The 20906-nt window shown below is 46.9% G+C and overlaps 1 long non-coding RNA gene across 1 annotated transcript; it reads right to left on the bottom strand.

The window, feature by feature from the left end:
- Positions 1-6603: 6603 nt before the first annotated feature.
- Positions 6604-20320, bottom strand: LOC103888834 (uncharacterized). Its single transcript, XR_653202.3, has 3 exons — positions 20087-20320; positions 9636-9716; positions 6604-7932 (listed from the first exon to the last, which is right to left on the bottom strand). It is a non-coding gene; the product is annotated as an uncharacterized LOC103888834 (long non-coding RNA).
- Positions 20321-20906: the final 586 nt, after the last annotated feature.

Consider the following 20906-nt stretch of genomic DNA (forward strand, 5'->3'; position numbering starts at 1 on the left):
GCTGCCCACTTGCAGGGCACAGGTGGGATAAAGCAGTTTATTCAGGGAGCCCCGGGCCCACCAGGACAGCTGATCGAGGCAGGGACACAGCCAGCCACTGCGTTTTTGACAGGCCTTGCTGGCTCAGCCCGGGAGAACGTAATTATAAACCCCAACTCCACAAGGAGGAGGAGTTTCAGCCTCTCTTTTTCCCTGAGTATTTTGTGGAGCCCAGGGCCCAGGCCCATGAGCCAACTCCCTGCAGGGTGGTTGAGCAGGCGCGGGTTTCTTTTCACCTTGCTCATTAGAGGATTAACAGTGGAGAAAAAAAGCCATAAGGACAGCCACCGGGCACACACTGTCACCTGTGACCTCCTGCAGCTCCCGGGGTTCTTCTTTCTGCCAGGGCAGACATAGGCGCTTCTCACCCTGGCTGCATGCAAATGGGCCTCAGTTTCCTGAATTGCTCATCTCAGGGGCAGTGCCAAGGGGTAAAGAACATACAAATGAACGAACGAACATACTCTCTAAGTAAAAACCATGCTTCCTCTGTAAGTGGAGGCTTCAGACATGCCTAGGCTCCCCTTACATCTGGGCTTAGCCTTGAGCCCCTCCTAGGTAGAAATTCTGAAACCCCTTTGGCTCAACTTGAACTCAGGAGCCCTGTTTCTCCTCCATCCCTGTCCCTTTCTCCTACTCATTTGCCAAGTGACCTCGCAAACTCATAGAATGTCTCTGGAATAATACTTGCCCGACTGTCATCTCCTCCCTCTTACCTTCTCCACGGGATGTGAATTTCTGGTGACAAAACGTCCCTGCATCCCTGCACCTTTAACCAAATCACTTCCTAACCTCACTGAGCCCCGACTTACTCATCTGCAAAATGAGACCGTGGCAGCAGAGCTCCCCACGCACACACCATGGCTCACAAAGACAGCGGAAATTCGGGGGAGCGCTCCTGGGGAGGTGGAGAACAGGTTAAAGGGGCGGGTATGGTGGGATTAATTTGTCCCTCACAAGATCTTCAGTGCTTCTGCTTTTAATTTCCTGTACCTCTTGGAAAGGGATTAACATCTTATTGCTCAAAGCAGTGAGTGGGGAGAGGCGTGAGCGGGAAAGATGGTTCTAAGATGGAGTGAGTGTCTCAGGCGGAAGAGAGGCGGCTGGGGCCGAGGTGAGGCTGGGCTCTCTGGCTTTCCTGGCAGGGGAGTGCTTCCTCTTCCCTAGTTCACACCTGACCGGACTGCTGAGCTTTCCACGGGCTGTGGGAGTGAACCCTCTAAGTTTTTTCCAGCCCTTTCTGCAGAGGTAATGTCTATCCTCATGTGTGCCTCTAGGAGCTGCTGGATTAAAAGAGTTGAATCAACGAAGGACCCAGCCAAACCATCCCCACCCATGGCTGGGGGCCTGTCCCAGGGCCAGCCTGCCTCCCGGGTGCTGTTTCCAGGTTTCCTGGGGAGATTTCATTCCTGGGCACAGGGTGCTGTGTGCACAGTGAGGAGAGGAGGTGGGAGCCTGGCAGAGTCCAACCTGACCCCACTTGTTTGTTCCCTTCAGAGGCTTCTCTGCCCCTTTCCAGAGCTCCCTCTATGAAATAACTTGCTTGCTGAAAAAAAACTTTCTTCACTCATTTTGTTGCTGGTAAGTGTCCTGGTACAATAACTTATTGTGTGTTGGTCTGAAGTGAGGGTGGGGTGTGGAGAACCTTGGGAGCTCCAGCTGCCCCTTGCCCACCCCCACTTGAAGAGGAAAGACGTCCGAGATCAGAGGTGGAAGCTGGGAAGCCCTGGAGGCTCAGGAGCTAGCAGGAACGAGTCTCCACTTGCCACCAGCCTCTGCTTTTGAAGTGTGATTGCCTTGCAGATGGGCTCCACCCACGCCACCAGCCCTTCCCTGGCAAAGGCTGGGCAGCCGCTGCTCCTGCCCAGCATCCCCCAACCCACACCTCACCCCCCGCACCCCACATACACACATCTGTGCTCTGCGGATTCCCATGGAATCTTAAGGCCCTTAATAAGGAGTCCACACACTGGGGCAAATGCACGATCTGAGCAGGTGTGTTCATCTGGGCTTCTAGTTGAAATCAAGTCTAAGGTCATTTCTGTTGGAAGAAGACTTACTCATTTATTCATTTATTAATTCATTCAACAAATATTGATTTACTGCCTACACCACGTGGGCCATGTGGCCAAGCTGGGGATTAAGAAGAACGGGCTGGGGGTGAGCATCGCAGACATTCCTGCAGTTTGCCAGGGGAGAGAGACACGGAGCAGATTCGAGAATAGGGGCAGACCAGGCACCTGCCATGTGCCAGGCACTCAACCTGAGAGCTTTGCCTCTAGTATCGCATTTAATCTTCATAAGAACCTGATCCCATAGGTTGATTGTTAGGATCCTCAATCAGGGAACCAGGGCTGACAGAGGTCAAGAGACTTGCCCGAGGTTGCACAGCCGGTGAGGAGCAGGGCCTGGATTTGAATACGAAGTGCCTGGTTCAGAGGCCACACCTGTAACCAGGACCTCGCATGCCTGTGATGAGTTCTTAATCGCCGTGAGAAGGCCAGGAGCGAACAGCAGGGGCTGCTCTGGGCGATTCTAGAAAGGGAACCTGATTCAGGCTGGAGATCAGCAAGACTGTCAGAGAAAATGCCCTTGAAGCTGCACTCAGAAAGATGGGGAAGAATCAGACGCGCCAAGAATGCAAGTATGTTCCAGGAAGAGGGAACGGCATGTGCCAAGGCCCCGAGGCAGAAGAACCTGGTATGTGGGAGGAATGCACGGAGGCTCACGTGGCTGGAGCCAGCACATAGGTCCTGTCCCTTTTGTAGCAGATGCAGTTCCCTGTTCACCAATTGCTCACCCCTCTCCCACCTAACCAACAGCACCCTGCTTCTCTCCCCCACAGCCCCGAGGGAGGGTGAGTTTCAGGAGAGGTAGGCTCCAACCCTGGTGTGGCTGAAGCTATTTTCTCCAAATGGCTATAATGATCCATCTGGCCTCACATGCTCTTCTGGGACCTTGCCACACTCTGTTAAGTGGCAGAGGTGATTGATTTTCCTGTCCTTTGAGCCTGGGTGGATTTTGTGGCTGCTTCAATGACTAGAATGCGGTGAAAGTGAGCCTGAATGACTCCTGAGGTCAGGTCAGAAAAGGCGATGTAGCTTTTGCCTGTCTCTGACTCTCCCCCACCCACTGTATCCCTGGAACCCAGCCACGTTGGGAGGAAGCCCAAGCCTGCCCACATGGGTAGATCACGTGGAGAGGCCCATGGAGAAAAACTGAGGCCTCCAGCCAACAGCCAGCCTCTACCACCAGATATGGAGGGAATGAGCCTTCGGATGATTCTAGCCCCAGCCTTTAAGACTTCTGGCTGAGGCTCCAGACATCTTAAAGCAGAGACAGGCTGCTTCTGCCATCCGAATTCTTGACTCAGAATCCATTAGCATAAAAAATGTTTGTGCTTCTAAGTTTGAGGATAATTTGTTACACAGCTATAGTAACTGGGTTGCTTGTCTGATAAGCTCATTCCCCTTGCCAGAGATTGGTTTGAGGGTGGGCCTGGGATTAAACTCCAGCCAACGAGAAGTGAGGGGATGTCTACCGAGGGGACTTCTGGGGAAGATTTCCTGCTCTTGAAAGAAAAGTATTAGCCAGGCACAGTGGCTCACGCCTATAATCCTAGTACTTTGGGAGGCTGAGGTGGGTGGACAGATCACTTGAGCCCAGAAGGGCAAGAGAAGCCTGGGCAACGTGGCAAAACTCTGTCTCTATAAAAAATACAAAAATTAGCCATCTGTGATGGTGCATGCCTGTAGTCCCAGCTACTCAGGAGGTTGAGACAGGAGGATCACTTGAGTCTGGGAGGTCAAGGCTGCAGTTAGCCGAGATTACTCCACTGAACTCCAACTTGGGTGACAGAGTGAAACCCTGTCTCATTAAAAAAAAAAAAAAAAAAAAAAAGGAAGGAAGAAAAAAGTTATCAAGAAAATGCAGTCCTTTACTGCCTCCATATGAGGCTGTATGAGCAGATAATAACTGGGCAATGGCAGCCATGTTGTGACTATGAGGGGAGTAACCCAAAGATGGTGGAATAAAAAAAGAGGAAGAATCTTGGTCCTTAAGTTAATAAGCCATGGATTATCCAACCTTGGGCCCACCCTACTTCAGTGAAATAATAACACCCTACTTCAGTGAAATAATAACACCCTACTTCAGTGAAATAATAACTTCAGTGAAATAATAACCTATGTTTAAAACATTTTGAGTTTGACTTATTACTTTCTAGGTGATATATTGCCTTTCCCCTCACATCCCACCTTTCCTCTGCTCTGGTTCACCTCTGAATTTGGGGCAGGGAGGGCTTAAGAAGCTCCGGTACACAAAGAAAAATTTCCTGTTTAGTATCCTCTAAGGTCAACAGCAGGAGGGAATTGAAAGCGGATTCTGGCCAGGAGGTCTGAGAGTGGAGAAAAGAGGTTAAGAAAGAAAGGGAGAAAGTCAAAGGTAAAGACCAGTGAGGGAAGAAACAGAAAAGATCATACAGTAAAAATAAGAAAAGTAAGGACAAAAGAACAGGACAGAGATCTGGGGGGAAATAGTAAGGGATTCAAGGTTACAAGACATACTTTTACCACCCTCTGATGCTAGAACAATCTTCCTCACATCCTCTTATGAGGCCACACAAGACAGGGATTAAACATGCAAACTCTGGAGATAGAATTATGATTCTATTACTTTCTGTCTGGATGATCTTGGGCAAATTACTTAATTGTATTCAACCTTGGAAGATTTGTAAAATGGGTATTGATTATCAAAATGCTCAGCCGGGCATGGTGGCTCATGCCTGTAATCCTAGCACTTTGGGAGGCCAAGGTGGCTGGATCACCTGAGGTCAGGAGTTCGAGACCAGCCCGGCCAAAATGACTAATCCCTGTCTCTACTAAAAATATAAAAATTAGCTGGGTGTGGTGGCGGGTGCCAATAATTCCAGCTATTTGGGAGGCTGAGGCAGGAGAATTGCTTGAACCAGGGGGTCAGAGGTTGCAGTGAGCTGAGATCATGCTGCTTCATTCCAGCCTGAGTAAAAGAGCAAAACTCCGTCTCAAAAAAAAAAAAACAAAAGGTCACCCCAAGGGGTTGCTGAAAGGATTTTACTCAGGACTCTACTAAGTTGTCAGTCCAGAAATTCAATTCGGGTTTGAGCAAAATAGAAAAGTATTTGACTCATATGCCTGAAAGGTCAAAGAGTATCTGGCTTCAGGCATGGCTGGATCCAGGGACTCAGCTATCAGGAGTGGATCTCTATGCGTCTTTTGTCTCTTTTTCTCCCATTGCCATTACTTTCAGTCAAGCTTCCCCTCCATGGTTGCACGTGGATGTAGCCCTATGTCCCATCGTCTCAGCAGGTTCAAAGGGCTGATACCTTTGTTCCTGGGTCTTGGGAGTGCTATGATTGCACCAATATGTGTCCTGTACCCATTCCTGCACCTGTTCAGTAACTAAGGGGATGGATTATGCTGATCAACAAGACCAGGGTCCTTGGTATGGAGGCCGGGCCAGCTCTACCCCAACCACGTGGGCTAAGATGGTAAATGTAGTAAATGCATGTGTGTGTGTTTGGGAGTGAGAGGGAGGTTTCAAGAAAAATTGAGTTGCTATTAAAAGAAGCAGGAATGACAGACACAACAGAGTTTACAATAAGTACACTTGGCAGCTATGTTAGGACGTTCTTGCATTGCTATAAAGAAATACTTGAGACTGGGTAATTTATACAGAAAAGAGGTTTAATTGGCTTACAGTTCTGCAGGCTTTACAGGAAGCATGATGCTGGCACCTGCTTGGCTTCTGGGGAGGCCTCAGGAAGCTTCCAATCATGGCAGAAGGTGAAGGGGGAGCAGGCATGTCACATAGCAGGAGCAAGAGAGAGAGAGTGGGGAGGTGCCACATTTTTAAACAGCCAAATCTTGCAAGAAGTCACTCACTATTGTGAGGACAGCACTAAGAGAATGGCACTTCCCTCTCTCGTCTCCCAATTTTGCACACACCATGCCATCTGCCTGATGCACTCTTTGCCTTCCCTCTTTGCCCACAGCACAGTGCACCCTTCTGATTTCAGCACAAACATTACATGCTAACAGTCCCTCCTATGTGCTCCCAAGCCCCCTGGGCTTTTGTCATTATGGACATGTCATGCCGTGGTGATTACGAGGCTCCCTCTCCAGAACAAGGTTTCTCAACTTTGGCACCACTGACGTTGGGGACTGCATCATTCTTTGTTGTTAGGGGGCTATCCAGGGCACTGCACAATGTTTATTGGCATCTCTGGCCTCTACCCATTACAGGACAATAGAATTCCCCCCACCTTCAGTTGTGACAACAACATTCATGAGAAATCCACCCCCATGAGCCAATCACCTCCCACCAGGCCCCACCTCCAGTACTGAGAATTACAATTTAACATGAGATTTGGGCGGGGACACAGATCCAAACTACATCAGAGCTAACACTTCCACTGCTTGGGGCTTCTCTAAGAGAAGCAATTTCAGGAAAGGCAAAGCCTGACTCTTTTTTCTTTTTTTTAAATTAAATTAAATTAAATTAAATTTAATTTTAAGTTCCAGAATACATGTGCAGGATGTGCAGGTTGGTTACATAGGTAAACATGTGCCATGGTGGTTTGCTGCACCTATCAACCCATTACCTAAGTATTAAGCCCCGCATGCATTAGCTATATATCCTGATGCTCTCCCTCCCTCATTCCCCCTGCAACAGGCCCCAATGTGTGTTGTTCCCCTCCCTGTGTTCTGATTGCTCACCTCTCACTTATAACTGAGAACATGCAGTGTTTGGTTTTCTGTTCCTGTGTTAGTTTGCTTAGGATAATGGCTTCCAGCTTCATCCATGTCCCTGCAAAGGACATAATCTTGTTTCTTTTATGGCTGCATAGTGTTCCATGGTGTATATGTACCACATTTTCTTTCTTTTCTTTTTTTTTTTTTTTGAGACAGAGTCTCACTCTGTTGCCCAGGCTGGAGTGCATTGGCACCATCTCAGTTCACTGCAACCTCCACCTCCCGGGTTCAAGTGATTCTCCTGCCTCAGCCTCCTGAGTAGCTGGGATTACAGGCATGAGCTACCGCGCCTGGCCTATGTACCACATTTTCTTTATCTAGTCTATCATTGATGGACATTTGGGTTGATTCCATGTCTTTGCTATTGTGAATAGTGCTGCAATGAACATACATGTGCATTATCTGTATGACAGAATGATTTATATTCCTTTGGAACCCGGACTCTTGAGTGGAAAACATGTCAAGAACAAATTACTTTTTTAAAAAATCGTGGTAAAATACAAATGATATAAAACTTACCATTTTAACCATGTTTAAGTACACAGCTCAGAGGCATTAAGTACATTTGCATTGTTGTACAACCATCACCACCACCTGTCTCCAGGTGTGGTCATCCAAACTATAACTCCAGGTGTTTGTCAACCCAAACTATAAGTCTGTTCCCATTAAACACTAACACCCCGCCCCCTCCTCCCCTGCGCTGCTGGCGACTTCCTTTCTATCTTCTGTCCCTATCAATTTACCTGCTCTAGGAACCTCCGGAAAGTGGACTCGCACAGTGTTTGTCCTTTTGCGTCTGCTCCTTTCACTTTAGCTTCATGTCTTCAGAGTTCATCTTTGTTGCACCAAGTGTTCAAATTTTATTCCTTTTGAGACCAAATGATATTCCTTAGTAGGGATATTCTGTATTTTGTTGATCCACTGATCTGTTGATGGACATTTGGGTTCTTTCCAGGGCACAGGTCTTTGGAGCCAAGAGAGCGCCCACTTTCATTCTTAGAGGCAGCTTGACACCCGATCAGCATTTGCCTGCCGCTCTTCCTGTCCTTCCTGGAGTGCAGTTATTCCTGCTCGGAAAGGAGCAGGAGCAAACTAGAGTCACCTTGGAAGACAGGTGAGAAAGAAGAGAGGAGGAGGAGGGGGAGGGGATCCATAAATTTTTTTTAGAAGTTTTCACCAAAGGAAACTCTTTTTTTTTTTTTTTTGTCTTTGAGACAGAGTCTTGCTCTGTGCCCAGGATAGAGTGCAGTGGTGCAATATCGTCTCGCTGCAACCTCTGCCTCCCAGGTTCAAGTGATTCCCCTGCCTCAGCCCCCGGAGTAGCTGGCATTACAGGCTCCTGCCACCACGTGGTTTCACCATGTTGGCCAGGCTGGTCTCAAACTCCTCACCTCAGATGATCTGCCCTCCTTGGCCTCCCAAAGTGCTGGGATTACAGGCGTGAGCCACCGCGCCCAGCCTGGAAACTCATTTTTAAGAAAAACAAAACAAACAAACAAAAAAATTAGATCTGGTGGCAGTGGCCACAAAGGAAGCACAGTTGTCAGAAGGAGAGCTGGGACTTTTCAAAGCGTTTACTGGAACTAAACAGAAATGCTGGGCTTTGTTTTGTCTTTCTCGAGAACACGCACTTTTTGGAAGAAGAAACCCCAAAAAAAGCTCCGAGAGTGGTGAAAGACCTCGGAGCATGAAATTGCATTACTGGAAATGGTCTGGGGCTTTTGTTCCTGAGGCTGGGACCTCAGGAGGGTTGGTTTAGTGACAAACCCAGCCAGTCTGTGGAGGGGCATGGAGGGGAAGAGGGACAGGAAGGGGCCATTAGAATGGCACTCTGGTTTCCCACCTCCTCAGAAGGACAAAGTCTCAGGGAGCTAGTCATGGTCAGATGCTGCTCAAGGGGAAATGCAGAAGCGCGGGCTCACCCCTCACCAAATGCATCAAATAGACAATAGCAGTAGCAGCGGCAGCAGTGGCAAAACAGGCAGAACTGGTTAGAGGCTACAGGCGTGTGAGCCCTGCAGCCCACTCTGAGGTCTTTAAATACCACTGAATACCATAACTGCCTGCAAAAGGGTCTCCTTGCCTGGTTTGCTAAGAGACAAATCTGTTCTGCTCACAAACCCTCACTTCACTTCAGAACCTTCTATGGGTCCCTATTGCCCTTGAGATTGAGTCAAGCTTCTTAACTAAGTGCTCTACATGATCTGACCTCTGTATATGGCTTCTTTGACCTCATCTGTTCCATTCTTCCCCTTGCACTGTCCGTTCCAGCAAGACAGCCCCCTCTGCTTCCTCCAAGAAAATCAGCCCTCTCTCATCCCCCGATTTTGCACAGGCCATGACATCTGCCTGATGCACATTTTGCCTTCTCTCTTTGCCCACAGCATGGTTCATCCTTCTAATTTCAGTGCAGACATCACATGCTAACGGTCTCTCCTATGTGCTTCCAAGCCCCCTGGCTTTTCTCATTATAAACATGTCATGCTATGGTGATTACAAGGCTCCCTCACCATAACAAGGTTTCTCAACCTTAGCCCCACTGACATTGGAGACTGCATCATTCTTGTTGGGGGGCTGTCCTGGGCATTGCAAAATGTTTATTGGCATCTCTGGCCTCTACCCACTAGAGGCCAATAGCATTTCCCCCATCTTCAGTTGCGACAACCACAGATGTCTCTAGGCATTTCTACATGTCCCCTGAGAGAAAAAATTGTCCCTCATTGACAACCACCACACTGGAGAAGGGTCTTATCACTGCTGTGTCCCCAATCAGCACATACTTGTTGGGTAAATGAATGAACAAACCTGCACACATTGGGTCCGTAGAGGACATTTGTCTCCTTTAGGGACGCTCCAAGTCTTGTTGGACCCACGCAGCACTGTTCTCTGTGTTGAGTGAACAGAGAATTCATTGGTATGACCACTTCAAGGTGTTCCAAGTGGCAAAAGGGGCTCAGCGTGGGCTGGTTCTGCCAGGGTCTGTAGCTGTCATCATCTACTTGGGTACAGTGAACCTCAGGGCTTAGACCTATGATATCCAAGAGTGGCCACACACCACATGGCTCCCGAACCCTTGGAATGTGGCTGGTCAAAACTGAGATGTGTTGTGAGTGTGTAACACATATCAGATGTGAAGACTTAGCACCAAAAAAACCCCAACTCATTAATAATTTTTAGTAATGATTGCATGTTGAAATGGTAATATTGAACACATATTAGCTTAAATAAAATATATTATTAAAATTGTTTCACCTGTTCCTTACTATTTTTTATTGCAGCTACTATAAAAACTTAAATTATTTCTGTGAGTCACACTTGTGTGCAACACCGCTGTGGAGGACCCTCTATTATCCAATCTGGAACTTCACCACTCACCCAGGTGCTCCCGGTTCTAGAACTCTCATTTACTGGGGGTAAGGGAAGAGAAGCTAACATTGAGTTCTACTGAGGGCCCAGCAGTCTGTCCACACAACCTTGAGTAATCTCACTAACTCTCCTCCTACCTCTATGAGATACACTCCTTATTTGGTTGTGACAGAGGAGGAAACTGAGGGCCTGGAAAAAAAAAAAGGAATTACTTCTATTTTGACATGACTCCATTTCAACTTTGTTTACAATGAGAAAAAAATTAGACATTATTGCACCACTGCACTCCAACCTGGGGGACAGAGTGAGACCCCATCTCAAAAAAAATTAGACATAACATTATGCAGTTGGAAATCAAATTCAGCTGCTAGGAACAGAAGCCAGTGTGAAATAATAACTTAAAAGAAACAGAGATATATCTTCTTGTGTGAAAGAAGTATGAAGATGAGTAGCCCAGAGCTGGGATGGAGACTCTACACTTATCAGGGATTTCAGCACCATCTGTCTTTCTGCTCCACTGTCCCTAGTATGTAGCTTCAGAAAGATGTCACCTCATGATTCTTTATGGCTGCTGGAGTTCCAGCCATCACACCCATATTCCAGGCAGCTAACTAGGAGGGAGGAGAAGAAGCAAGAGGACTTTCACAAAACATTTTCTGTGTTACAATGTGCTAAATATTGTGCCAGATGTTGAGAGTACAAGAGTGAACAAAATAGATGCTCCTGTATTTCTTTCATAGTCAGCACAAATGAACATCTTCCTTGACACCTTTCAGTCTCTCCCATCTCTTGTCTGATCCCTCAGCGAATCCTGCCAGCTCTGCTGAGACCCATGTCCTGAATCACACCACTTGTCACCACCTCTCCCTTGCTTGCTGTTGTTCTGTCTTCAGGTCTCTGTTCCTGTCACCTCCCCAGAGAGGTGACAGGAGGGAGGAGGGAAGGGAGGAAGGAGGAAGAGGGGAAGGAAGGAGGGTACCCCACCCATACACCCCTGCCCATTTTATTTTTGAGATGGGGTCTCACTCTGTCCCCCAGGCTGGAGTGCAACCTGTGTCTAATTTTTTTTCTCATTGTAAACAAAGTTGAAATGGAGTTGTGTCAAAATAGAAGTAATTCCTTTTTTATCAGGCCCTCAGTTTCCTCCTCTGTCCCAACCAAATAAGGTGTCTATCTCATAGAGGTAGGAGGAGGGTTAGTGAGATTAGTCAAGATTGTGTAGACAGAGTGTTGGGCCCTCAATAGAACTCAATAAATGTGAGCTTCTCTTCCCTTCCCCCCACTCCTCCCCACCTCCGGTAAATGAGAGTTCTAGAACCAGGATCACCTGGGTGAGTCGTGAAGTTACCGAGTGGATAATACAGCATCCATCCCCTCCCCCGCCCCCACTCATTTCACTCATTCTCTTCCCTCTCTTCCCCCATAACACTCACCAACAAGAACAGCAGGCTGGGAGGTTGCACCCGGTGTTTCCACTGCAAGGTACTCAGTTCCTAGAATTGGGCTTGCCTCAGAGCAGGCTCCCACTTACATCTGGTGAAATGAGCCACAAGCCTTTCGAGGTCCCGTCTTCATTGGTGCCATTAAACTTATTTAGTAAAAGCACTCATCCTTGCTTGGTGGGAAAGCCCGCCGTATTGGCAACAGCAAACACCCTAGCCAGAGTAAACCTCAATTTATGTTTGGCTTTATTTTCTGCCTCTACTCTATACTTGCTTTCAGATTGTCAAGCTTCTTGGGAGAGGAACTTTCCCCGACTTGCCACAACGCCTACTGGAATTAATCTGATCATTCCCGTTGTGATTAATGAACAGATAGGCCATGTCTTAAGGCGAAATTGAACAATTGGCTGCCAGAGCGCTTCACATCAGGGCTTCTCAGTCTTGACAATTAGTGATATTTGGGGCTGGATCGTTCTTGGTGGTGGGGGCCATCCTGTGCACTGTGGAATGTTTAGCAGCATCCCTGGTCTCCACCCACTCTATGCCAGTAACACCCTCCTGGTTGTGAAAACCAAAAATGTTTACAGACATTGCCAGGTGTCCCCTGGGGGACAGAATCACCCGGTTAAGAAGCACTGCTCTTAACAATCCCACTCTTTCAGAAAGTTGGGATATGACCTCAGGTGGAGCTAGCCAAGCATCTAGTTCCTTTCCTCCCTCTTAAATTCTTCACCTTAAATTATCAGTTGGCAACCATGAAGGAGAGCTCGTCTTCAAGAATCTGCATCGAAGGTAATGTGGAGCACAAAGGAAAAAGACAATCCAAGTTCCCACTGAAGCTATAAAACTGAGGTTTGCAGTGTCATGGTGCCATTAATTTGTTCACAGGGAAGAAAAATATGACCGTGCCCCTTTCCTCTTAACAAGTCTTGGAAATCTTACTGTAACTTTCAAGGATTTCATCATACAAATAATAAATGAATGCCAATTTTACTTTGAGTTCATGTAGATGGAACACAATGGGTCCTCAGAAGCTATCTGGGAATCTTTGCAGAGTTATACTGATAATTTAAAATGACTGTCCATGTCAAGGGTGAGAAAACTAAGTCTCAGAGTGACTTGCTTATGATGATGTTGGTTCTGGACTTTCTTGGGCACACATGTCACCAGCATAATGAAAATCTTGCTTTACCAAAAGGCAATGTGTTGGCTCAGAGGACTGGAACATTTATTATAGGCTCAAAGAAAGGCAAGAAGAGATAAGAAAGAAGAAGAGGAGCTGCACTTTGCTACCTGCTACCTCCCTCTCTGTCTCTCTGTCTCTTTCTCTCATTCTCTTCCACTTGTCTTTGGAAATAGCCTTTCATCTCATAGCGGGGAGGACATCCCTCAGCCCAGATCCCATGTGCCATAGTGTTGGAAACAGAGCTTCCTACATTTCCCAAGGAAGGACTCTTATTGGTTCTGCTCGGATCACAAGCACATCTCTGAGCAATACTTAGGCCACAGTATAAGCCACTCTGCCTGTTGTGGCCTGAGTTATGTGTCATGGAGGCAAGCAAGGTCTATTACCAAAATATAGAGAATAGGGGAATGGGGAAATGGGTGCTGGCAGCCAAAAACAACAGCTACTTACCTCAGAACCGAGACGAGAGTCCGGATTTGAATTCATGCTCACCACTGCCGTATTAACTGAATGTCCTGATGCAAATATCTGGGAAAAAACTCACAACTTTTCATTGTGAATTATTCCTGAATTGCATCCATGCCAACATTCCAACTGAAATATTATACTACAGTTTTGCAAAATACTACCTCTGGGGGGACCTGGGCAAAGTGTAAAAGAGATGGCTCTGTGTTATCTCTTACAACTGCATGTGAATCTACAATTACCTCAATAAAAATTTCCATTAAAAAAGTGATAAAAACCCAACTTAATGTTTCTCATACTACAAGAAAAAAGTGTTATTCCCAATTTGCAGATGAGGAAACTGAGGCTCAGAGAATTAAAAAAAAAAAGTGCCTTGGAAATCCTCAAGCCCGGTTCTAACTCCAGAGTGTGAACTCTTGACCTCTGTGTTTTAAGGGCTTCCCTGAATCTCAGGTTGTCTTAGCAACCATCCCAGGGAAATATCAGCCTGGTTCTCTGGCTCCCTGTTGGCTCTGATTACTTGGACAAGGCTAAGGGAAGAGTGGCAGGAGGCATATTGGGAGACACAGGATAGGGGTAGAGGGAAGGCTTCCTGGAGGAGGTGTTGATACCTTACTAGCAGAAGTTGGGGCCAGGCAGGGGCACAGAGCTAAGGTCCAGAAGAGGGAGGGAATCTACCTTCAAGGAACCCAGCAGACTCCCTGTGGCTGGAGCACCCGAAGGCGAGAGGAGTGAGCAAGGACGCCGAAGGTGGAGCATGGTGGGTCCAATCCAGTAGGACCCAGTGGGGCAGGCTCAGAGGTTGGAAATTTACCCAGAGGGAGACAGGGAGGCACCAAAGGGTTTGAGCTGGGGAAAAGAGCTTCTCTGTAAGTTTTGCATTTTGGAAAGGTGACACTGGCTGCAGCATAGAGAATAAATGGGAGGAGACCGTGTGTTTATTGAGCACCTACTATGTGTCAGGCATGGTTCCTGGCACTGGGGATTCAAGAGTGACCAAAACATCATACCTTTCCCCGTGGAGCCTGCATTCTAGTAGTCATGCAGACAGGAATCAAATAAACAAGTACATATATTCAGTAAAGTAAACAGGATTCAGTGAGCGTTCTAAAGGAAAATATCGTAGTGTAAGGGCAGAGGTGATGGTGGGAGCGAGAGCTGTTTTGGCCTGAGGGGTCATCCCGAAGACTTGAGATGATGGTGGTCTGCACTAGGGGAGCAGCAAGAATTCAGTTTTGTTTCCCCCAGTGGCACGTACCAAATCGTGGAGAAAGGGGATGTCGGGGCTGGCGGTCTTGGAGCTGAGGCCTCTAGGGTGCCCACGCTCCCTTTGCTTTAGAGTGGCTGTCGAGCCCATATAAACATTTAAAAGTGGATATAGCTTGGCTCTCATTCAGCATGTAAATAGTTGTCAAATCTTCAGTTTTGAAAGGACTGGTTCCCTGTGATTTGTATAAATTTTGAAACAGAGTAGAGGCCGCACGCATGGAAAACCAGTCTCTCTCCACCCTAGGGATGAGGCCGGGGTTTCGAAGACACAGACCTTTCAGATGGGAACTGCATCCCAAAGGTGGAGATGAGATGGAATCAATGAGGACAAGGAAGGAAGACCAAATGTGTCCTTCACCCAACAGACACATCGTCCCATTAGCAAAGAAGAAACTCTTAGAAATAGAGAGTTGGTGCTTTGAAACTCTTAGATTAAAATGCACTTTGATTTTAGCTCCCATGTTTCTCCTACCTGTTCCAGGTGTTTAGCATTGAGTATATTTTCTTTTGGGACTGGCCCCTGCAACTAATCTTTTCTGAAAAATAGACTTTGGGGTACCACCCTATGGATGTAAAGCAAAGAGTCTCAGCATGTAGTGTCACTGAGTTCAATGTACGTCTTTCCCCCTCTATGACACTGACAAAGATTTAAAAGACGGCAAAGCTCGCCATTGGGGAAGACAAAGGGAAACTGCACCTGTTCAAGGCAGGGCCAACTGGAACAATCTTTTCTGATGGCAATTTGGCAGGATATGGCAAACGTTTATTTTTTGGAGAGACAAGGTCTCCCTCTTTTGCCCAGGCTAGAGTACAGTGGTGCAGTCATGGCTCACTGCAGCCTTGATCTCCCAGGTTCAAGTGATCCTCTCACCACTTCAGCCTCCCGAGTAGCTAGGACCACAGGTGCACACCACCACATCCAGCTAATTTTAGTTTTGTTTTTTTTTTTTGTAGAGATGAGTTCTTGCTATATTGATCAACCTGGTCTCAAACTCCAGGGGCTCAAGTGATCCTCCCACCTCAGTCTCCCAAAGTGCTGAGATTATAGGCATGAGCCAACGTGCCTTGCTGAAAAATTAAAATAAGGTTACACCTCAAAAATGAGCTAGGAATCATAGCACAGAAACAACCGTAATACTGAGCAAATAGGGTAATATAAGGATGTACACTTTGGCATAATTTCTAATACTTAAAAACAATACCTGAACTAATGCTCAATTGGTTAAAAAGATGATTGATTATACCTCCCTACACTAGGAGACACTTGGCAACTGCGTCAAAATAAGGTAGACCTCAGCCAGCTGATCGAGGGCAGCAACAGTGAAAAGTCATATTGATATCATGTACTTCTGAAATGATCTGATGAGAAGACACCCTACCTCTGTGGTCTTCCTCCCCCAAACCCACAATCAGTCTCATCATGAGGAAAACATTAGACAAATTTCAATAAAGCAGCATCTTAAAATAAAGCCGACCAGTACTCATCAAAACTGTCAAGATCATTTAAAAAAAAAAAAAAGGAGAGCATAAGAAACTGTCACAGCCCAGAAGTGCCTAAGAAGATGTGATGACCAAACGTCATGTGGGATTCTGGATGGGATCCTGGACAGAGAAAGGGCATTAGATAAGAACCAGGGATGCTGCACACGGTGGCTTACGCCTGTAATCCCAGCACTTTGGGAGGCCAAGGCAGCCGGATCACCTGAGGTCGGGAGTTCGAGACCAGCCTGACCAACATGGAGAAACATCATGTCTACTAAAAATACAAAATTAGCCAGACGTGGTGGCGCATGTCTGTAATCCCAGCTACTCAGGAGGCTGAGGCAGGAGAATCACTTGAACCCAGGAGGCGGAGGTTGTGGTGAGCCGAGATCGCACCATCGCACTCCAGCCTGGGCAACAAGAGTGAAACTCCATTTGGGAAAAAAAAAAAAAAAAAAAAAAAAAAGAACCAAGGAAATCTGAATAAGGTACAGCTTTAGTGAATAATGATATATCAATATTGGTTCATTAGTTATAGTAAATGTGCCATACTGATGGAAGTTGTTAGTAATAGGAGACATTGAGTGTGGAGTACATGGGAACTCCCAGTACTATCTTTGTAATTTTTCTGTAAATCCAAAACTGACCTAAAAATTATAATTTAGCCAAGCGCCTGTAATTCCAGCACTTTGGGAGGCTGAGGCAGGAGGACTGCTTGAGGCCAGGAGTCTGAGACCAGCCTGAGCAACATAACAAGACCCTGTCTCCACAAAAAGTAAATTTAAAAGATAATTAGTCTAGTGTGGCGGGACACACCTGTAGTCCCAGCTACTTGGGAAGCTGAGGTGGGATGATTGCCTGAGGCAGGGAGGTCGAGGCTGCAGTGAGCTGTGATTGCACCACTGCACTCCAGCCTGGGAGACCGAGGAAGACCCCAACTCTTTAAAAATATGTGTATAAATAAAAAAATTAGAATTACAATCTATTTTTCAAATGAGGTAGAGTCTACGGATGAATGTAAGGGTTGTTCAAGATACATGATTGAATGAAAACAGTGATCTCACTTTTGTAAAACAAAGTTGTGTGTGTGCTTCTTTAAGTACAGACACGGTCTGCAAAGATGCCCTTTGCATCATAAGAGTTACCTTGGGTGTTTGCCGTGAAAATAAGAACTGGGAGGGGAAACAAGTAATGGGAGGGGATCTTCTACACTACTGGTCAATGTTGAGTTTTTTCTATGCATGTGCAAGGCTTTTACAATATCTATTTTCAATAACTATATTTCAAACACACAGACACACGTGGTGAAAAAGCAACCCCATGATGTGCTGGGGGAAAGTAGAGGAAGTCCTGTTGTCTGCTTCAAATTCATTTTGCCTGAATAGGTTCCATATTCATCTCCCTTGATTCATAATTCAGAGGCACCAGTGTGGAAGAACTAGAATACTCTCAGGTTTCTGGGCACATAAAAATGGCATTATTTCTAGAGAGTCTGATTTTGTTTTTTGTTTTGTTTTTTTGCTTGTTGGTTTGTTTTTGTTTTGAGACAGAATCTCGCTTTGTTGCCCAGGCTGCAGTGCAGTGGCATGGTCTCAGCTCACTGCAACCTCCGCCTCTAGGGATCAACGATTCTTCTGCCTCAGCCTCCTGAGTAGCTGGGACTACAGGCGTGCACCACCATGCCCAGTTAATTTTTGTATTTTTAGTAGAGACGGGGTTTTACCATGTTGGCCAGGCTGGTCTCGAACTTCTGGCTTCTAGCAATCCACCCACCTCAGTCTCCCAAAGTGCTGGGATTACAGGCGTGAGCCACCGTACCCAGCCTTAGAAAGTCTCATTTGACCAGCATCTGTGGATGCTGTCACTATCCAGCCATCCAAGTGGCTTGCTTTGGAGTGGCTGCCATTTACTAAACACTCCCTCCATGGCCAACCCAGAGAGGGGCCCACACATGCCCTCACTTAGTCCTCAATATGATGTTCAAGGTAAATTTTGTCACCACTACTTTTTTACATAAGAGACCCAGGGAAAGTTACTTGTTATCCAGCCAGTAAGGGAAGGTCCGGGCTCCATTCAGAGCTGTCCAACTCAGGGGCCCAAGCCTTGAACCACTCGCTCCTGATCCTCAGGGTAGAGGCCATTACAAAGGGAACTGCTTGCCTGAACATGAAGTCCCCCCTCTGCTAGAGACACACATTGTCACACAGATACTTCCAGTCCCACAGCTTTCTCCCAAATGAGGTCCCTGTTCAACAAGATGGTTCCAATGAGCTTGACTCTCCTCTGCCATTGTTTATATTTCTGGTGGAATATTTTGGCCCTATAACCAGGTGCACATGGAATTTTAGTAACAATCAAAAAGTCCAAGGGTTCGTGAGACTCAGCATGTGGTTGGCTAAGATGGGCTGTATAGAAAGTATATGTTCGCCATCAGGATTTACATTTTACTTATTTATTTTTCCTGAAATCTCATCAAAATAAAAATCAACCAGCTTGCCCCGAGGCCCTCGCTGATGTGTGGGAGGTACACTGCACGTAATTCACAGTTGGGGGACAAAGAGCAGCACAATGGCACTTTGTGGCAGGGCGGGGCTAGGTGGGGTGCATGGACTGTTGTCAGGAGGGCAGGGGGCCTTTCTCTCCTCCAAACCAGATGGCCTCTGGAGAGAAGAGCAAGTGTCCAAGAGACAGCGGATTGGAGCAGACTGACTGTCAAGTGGAGTCAGGCAAATCTTGGGGGATCCATGTTTCATGGCTCCCTTAAATTTTGACCTAGGCTGGGTGCAGCAGCTCACACTTGTAGTCCTAGCTACTCGAGAGGCTGAGGCAGGAGGTCACTTGAGCCCAGGAGGTCAAGGCTGCAGAGAGCTGTGATCGCACCTCTGCACACCAGCCTGGGCAACAGAGCAAGATCCCATTTCTAAAAAATAAAAATAAAAAATTTTACCTTTAATTTCCGCAGCTTATGCCAAGTATTTCACTTTCATATGTATCTGTCCCCAGACACCGTAAGACTCACCGTGCACCCAAGACAAACCATGAGTGGGACCACATTTTTCTTAAATCCCCCCTGCCATGTCAGTTGGGCACATGGTCTTCAGCTAAGAATGCCCTTCCTTTAGACTTGTCATATGGGAAGAAGATTCCGCACCTTGATTCTCTCCCACCAAAGTGCTTTTGATGAGGGAGCTCAGAGTGTATTCTTGGATGAGGAGGTCTGCTTCTAACTGGGAGTGGAGCGCTTTGCCTCCTATCCGGTGCCTTTTCCTTCCTGAGTATGTAGAAAATGTCACATGATTCCTGTGCAAGGAACTGGAAGCTGATTTCCTCGGCTGCCCTCACTGACAAAAACCTAAGCGTCCGTTCAACACATTTCTGGGAGGTGTTTTCACTTTTTTGCTTTTTTTCTTCTTCCATTTTTATTGTTGAATTTCATCTGGTGCAAAGATTTCCACTAGAGAAGTAATTTGGAGTATTGCGGCATTTCCTTTCTTAATTAATCCCAACTGGGGCTTTGTCTACAGAAAGCATCTGAGGTTGACGGCTTCATCACTGTGCAGCGGGCTCTTCCTGCTGCATTTGTAAACACCAGCCAGGCCACAGTGCTCCGGCCCCGGTTCTGGTTTGAATTAAAGCCCCAGCTCAGGGAGCAACCCAGCTATGCTTTCCTGTAAGCTCTGTCAGTTTTCCAAAGCTTGTTAACATGCTCATATAAAAGGAAATAGGACGAACTTCAAGGAATTTACAACTGGTCTTAAACTTCAAAGACGAAAGCTACATCTATGCAACATATGCACACAAAACAAGTATGTCCCTCCATCCCCTCTCTCCCCAGACACAACCTAACCAGCACAAAACAAAACAGAATCCGAACTCATAAAAGTTTGCTTAGCAAATCAGGGATGGCTCTGTGGGTTTGAAACCTTGTGTCACAGCCCCAGTTACAACACGAGGCTTTTGTGCATTGTGAAACACCAGGCAAAATTAGTAAGTCTGATGGAAGACATGATAAATAGTTCTCCAGCCCTTGAGAGAGTGATACTCACCAGCCCAGCCTAAAAGATCGGCTCCCTTGTTCTTCCCCAAAGCAAAGCTGGCCAGGTGGGTTCGTCTGGAAGGGAGGGCCCGACCATCCTCATCCTCCTCACCTGCCGCCTACCCCCGCCCGCCCGGCCTGGGACAAGGCTGAGCGTATCCGCTGCTGACACAGGGGCTTGTGATGAGCCCAGGAGGGAGAGGTCGGGACACGTTCCTCAGCAGAGGGTGATTCATTTCAGAGCCGTCTCTTGGAGATGTCGACAACAAATAGAAAAGCACAACTTTTAAAATTCCCTTTGAATGTTCTCCTTTCTCCAGTGAGTATCAGCAGATCCTATTTATCTCAGCCTGGCTGGGTGTGGATGCCTAAGCCCCAGTTCAAAGATTCTCGTTAGCTTCCTTTGAGCGTTTCCAAATTGAAACCCAAATAATTCAACTGAAGGCCCCATTCATGATGCGGCGGGGGTTTGCTCAGCTCCTCATGAATTGTTGCATGCACACAGCAAAGGCAAGGCCACTGGCGTGGGGCTGCTTTGCCCATTGCCTTTCTGTCTTCCATGCTAGAGTTATACACGGTGACCGTAGCACTTAAGGGCACCAGTGACAACTGGAGCAGGAGAATTCTCTGCTGCCGGGGCCGCCCTGTGCAGGGCAGGATGTGTAGCAACGTCCACAACGCCAGGGGCACTCTCCCCTCCCCAACTTGGGACAATAGAAAACGTTTCCAGATATTGCTGAATATCCCCCGCGAGTAGAGTTGAATGACAGAATACAGATGCTCAGTTAAATTTGAATTTCAGATAAACAATGAATATTTTTTTCTGTCTT

Source organism: Pongo abelii, chromosome 21, assembly GCF_028885655.2.
Source record: "Pongo abelii isolate AG06213 chromosome 21, NHGRI_mPonAbe1-v2.0_pri, whole genome shotgun sequence".
Taxonomy (NCBI): Eukaryota; Metazoa; Chordata; class Mammalia; order Primates; family Hominidae; genus Pongo; species Pongo abelii.